The sequence below is a fragment of the Pelobates fuscus genome, chromosome 4 (assembly GCF_036172605.1).
Source record: "Pelobates fuscus isolate aPelFus1 chromosome 4, aPelFus1.pri, whole genome shotgun sequence".
In the NCBI taxonomy this organism is placed as follows: Eukaryota; Metazoa; Chordata; class Amphibia; order Anura; family Pelobatidae; genus Pelobates; species Pelobates fuscus.
In genome coordinates this window covers 29,822,685-29,827,177 of record NC_086320.1, presented here as the reverse complement: position 1 = coordinate 29,827,177, position 4,493 = coordinate 29,822,685, and the positions used below count along the sequence as shown (strand labels likewise).

General features: G+C 43.9%; 1 non-coding gene across 1 annotated transcript; it reads right to left on the bottom strand.

Annotated features, from left to right (window-relative positions):
- Positions 1–2,275: 2,275 nt before the first annotated feature.
- On the bottom strand, positions 2,276–2,405 carry LOC134609532 (U6atac minor spliceosomal RNA). Its single transcript, XR_010090814.1, has one exon. It is a non-coding gene; the product is annotated as a U6atac minor spliceosomal RNA (small nuclear RNA).
- Positions 2,406–4,493: the final 2,088 nt, after the last annotated feature.

Genomic DNA, 4,493 nt, shown 5'->3' with positions numbered 1-4,493 from the left:
TTCCTACCAATTGGGTCAAGGTCAGTACATTTACTGGGCCATTGCAACACCTTGATTCTTTTCTTTTTCAGCCATTCTGATGTGGCCACAAATGTGGCCTCATATTTGACTCTAGAATACTTTAGTTTACAGAGGAGTTCATGGTCGACTCAATGAGTGCAAGGTTCCCAGGTCCTGTGGCTGCAAAACGAGCCCAAATTATCACCCCTCACCACCGTGCTCGACAGTTGGTATGAGGTGTTTGTGCTGATATGCTGTGTTTGTTTTTTGCGAAACGTGGTACTGTGCATTATGGCCAAGCATCTCCACTTTCATCTCGTCTGTAAAAGACATTGTTCCAGAAGTCTTGTGGTTTGTTCCTAAGTCAGTATTGAAGGTGTATGTCATGCCAAAGCGATGCCCCCCCTCCACTGTCGCTGGCGCCCAACTCCCATCCAGGCAGACCCCTCCAATTCACATAGTAACATATGGTAGTATATATCTTAGAAGCATTACACTGTGTAGCACTTCTCGTCTGACCGCTCGTCCAGGTTAATGTTGTCTTGACCATACATTATTAATTTATAATATAGATAATTTCAACATGTCTTCTTTATAACTATTAGTAAACCAAGCAGTATATTGTCAACACTTAGGTTCTAGCGTCTGCCCGGGGGGAAAATATCAAGAGCTGTAGGGAGTGATACGCAAATTGTTGCGTTATTCTATACACACAATTGTTTCGGATTGGCATTACCCTTTACTCACGGATGTTATGAGAGTTAGTTGTTGGCTATTGTTCCTTACCCCTCTAAAAAAAAGAGTAGCCATGGGTCGTTTTATAAAACAATATTTATATGTAACTGAATAGTGGAGTTCTTCCACAATTCTAATATATTCTACCTTTTGTATCAATCCTCTGGTTGAGGGAACTGTATGTTGTTTCATAGTAAAGGACTTGGTAAGATAGCTACCGTAAGGAGGTAAATAAGTAGGGTGAAGGCTATTTCATGAGTGATGATTGAAATATGTAGAATAGCATTGGTTTAGGATGTATCGGTAGTTGGACATTTGTAATGCTAAGAATCAGTCTCCCAATATTTTCCTAATTTTTATGGATAATTGGACATTCCTACCATAAGCAATGCCATCATTTATCTGACGTAGATCGGAAAATTGTGTGGATACATGTCAGTGTGTAATGCCATCTCACAATTCTCTTGTTATTGTTCTCTTGGATAGTGGTATTGATGGAACAGTGAATTAGTAGAAAATATTTTTTCTCCAATCGTCTTCAATACCCAGATTTCTGGACTAGTCATTGATGAAAGGGCTAGTGTGTCTGTTAATTCCTGATGTAAGAGTGAACAGAATAATGAGAGGTGTTTCTTGTAGATCGTATGTGTCTTACAATAGGTTTCAAATTGAGTGAGAGTTCTGTTGCCATCCAGTAGTCGGTAGTCCTCTCAGGTTTAGACCTGAGATAGTGTAGCAGTTGATCGTACATATAGGTTAGAAGTGATACCAATGTCAGGTAGTTAAATGTGTGGTATGAATCATATGCAGACCTGTATTAAATAAAGGGTTTAAGGGGAAATCCGTATGGCCATCCAGCATTTCAGGGTCGGATTTACAGTTGGGTGGCCAGTATGGGTTGGAATCAGTAATGCCCTTCCTGATTTGTGCCATGGTACAGTGTGCAATGAGACATAAACCGTGGTGGTTTCAAATTTAATCCCTTGTTTTTTATTATTCAGATTGGACAATTCGTAGATTCTAGTTATATGGACTGCCTGGTGATATGTTTCCAGATTTAGAAGACCTTGTCCACCTGCATGTTTGGGTTTGGTCACAATGCTATAGGGCAGGCATAGGCAACATTTGGCACTCCAGATGTTTTGGACTACACCTCCCATGATGCTTTACCAGCATTATGGGTGTAAGAGCATTATGTGGGGTGTAGTTCACAACATCTGAAGTGCCAAAGGTTGCCTATCCCTGCTATAGGGTATTCTAGGATGCTTGGTGGCCCAAATGAATGAAGAGAATAGTTTCCATGTCTCCGTATAAAAGGATTTAGGGACTGCCGTTGAGAGAACCTGTAGAAGGTAGAGGAGTACTCCCAGGTATTTGACAGATATACCTGCCCAGGTAAAAGGAAAGTTTTCTGTAAGATAGTCACAATGCCCGATCTATGTGTAATGCCAGGAATGCGATCTTTGCTAAATAAATTAGATGTTTCATTATAAAATGTAATTTCTTAAATAAGGTAAGGCATGGAGTCTGAGGGATGGGTAAAAAACCATGGTTAGAGATGCCACGTAGTAGGTGGCAGTGCCTTAACCGTATATATGTTGTAAAGGACACTAGGACCTCTTCCATCCTTGTCAAGGGGAGTGCTAGCCTTCACTTTTTTCATACAACACTTTGGCTTTTTTTTGTTAAATAACTCACGACATGACAATGTGTCATGTGGTGTTATTAATCTGAGGTTATATTTGCCTTAGGAACTAAAGAACAGATGATTGTCATTATTTCCTGATATGCTTAAAACCATATAATTCAAAGAGGTTGTACTTTCTTTTGCCCATGGATATAGTAACAAATTGACCTATATTATATTCAACAAATAATCATGTATCAGTTGGGCTACAGAAAAACACATGGTTTAAAGGGGAGTGGTTTATTATAATCTAATAGTGTGATTTACTTACTATTAAAGAAACGCTTTAGGGTCAGGAACACAAACATGTATTCCTGACCCTATAGTGTTAAAACCACCATTTAGGTTTCTTTCTCCCTCCCTCTCCCACCCCCCTGTAAAAGGGGGTTAAAACTCATCTTAGGTCTGCAGGTGCTGGCCCCACCCCGATCCACCTCTTTGGCTCTCATCATCAGAATTGATGTTCTCAGCCCATAGGGAAAGCATTGGATTGTCTGAGATCGTCTAGGAGGCGGGCAAATGCAGAAACTGCCAATCAGCATCTACTCGTAGAGATGAATTGAGTCAAAGCAGAGAGGGTGGAGACACCGAATGTCAGTCACACTGTGCATCACTGCCCCAGGAAGCACCTCTAGCAGCCATCTGAGGAGTGGCCAGTGGAGGTATCCCTAGGCATTTTCAGGGGGCCCAAGAAAATGCTTTGCCCAGGGTCCTATTCATATTATAGATGGCCCTGGGTGTAGGAATCAAACACGTAACAGTATGATGTCCTAACCATCAATAACGTACATTGAGCAGTATAAAACCAATACCTGATAAGGTAGGGTAAGAGGTTTATGTTTGTTTTTACTATGAGTTGATGGGATGTTAGGTATGTTTGCAATCGTAGGTAGGAAAAGTACATTTCCTTTAATAAGTGGAATTGCTTTGCCAGTTGATCTAAGGGTATCACTTTACCTCCTTTCCATATTTGAAAAGGAAGTCACAGCACAAGTCCCCCATTGTCTACTTTAGAAAGTAGGAATCAGGTAATTAAAACAGGAGATGGGGGGGGGGCAGAACCGAGATGTTGACAACCTCAAGAGCTCCGGCACAAATCCGCAAAAAAAGCCACCTTTCCCGTCCAAAACGGAGACTAATCGGGTCAAAAGACCCAGCAATAGACAGGGAACATCAAGCGGAGTGCAATGATACCCATCAAGTGGTGAAACAAGCAATATATGCCGGACAAAGCGTCGGAGGCCTATCCCGACAGGTGGGAGCGGAAGAGACGGCCACTCTCCCCCCGCCACGGACGAGGACTTTGGTGTGGAAGGGTCCCAGTTCCCCCCCCCTCTGGACCGGTGGGGGTCATCCCAGTCCACCAGCATATGGCGAGCACCCACCTCTGGGTCGCAACTCAGCGCCACACCACACAGACTGGCCCACGAGGCCCAGCCAAGATGGCCGACGGCGGGGCTACTAACCTGAAGCAGCAAACCACTGAGGAATGGGCGACGGCCTTCAAGGCTAAATTTGATGCCGTCTGCCTGCGTTTCTGGGAACGATTGGAGGCAAGGCACACACATCCCAGACCGATGCCTTCTACAATGGAAAAGAATTATAGCGCTCCCCCTAAAAAGCAGCCGGGACGCCCAAGCACAGCGCTGCCGATGCGGAGGAGAGTGCAAGGCGCTGGGACTCAGCAGACGAAGCGACGAAAGGGCATTACCCGCACGAAGCGGCCTGTTTGCTACTCACCCTCCAGGGTCTCTGCACTTCCCGTTGTTGGGAGTCGGCTGATCGCGGACTTACCTCCTGCTGCACAAGTCACGCCAGAAGTACCCGATATGCCGGACCCCATGAATGCCATATTGACCAGGGACATGATTAAGTTTGATATTTGTTTTGCCTTATGTTCTCCAGCTATTGACAACCTGTCCCCCCTCTCCCTCCATGAAGCGTAGGAAATATTCATCCCCTGTTCATCCCCCTCCCTAACAGACTCGAGACAATCGAGCAGTACCACTTTAGGAAATGATCCTGCAAGCATTAACCCATGAAAAAGCTTTTTTAAAATAGAAACGTTAGT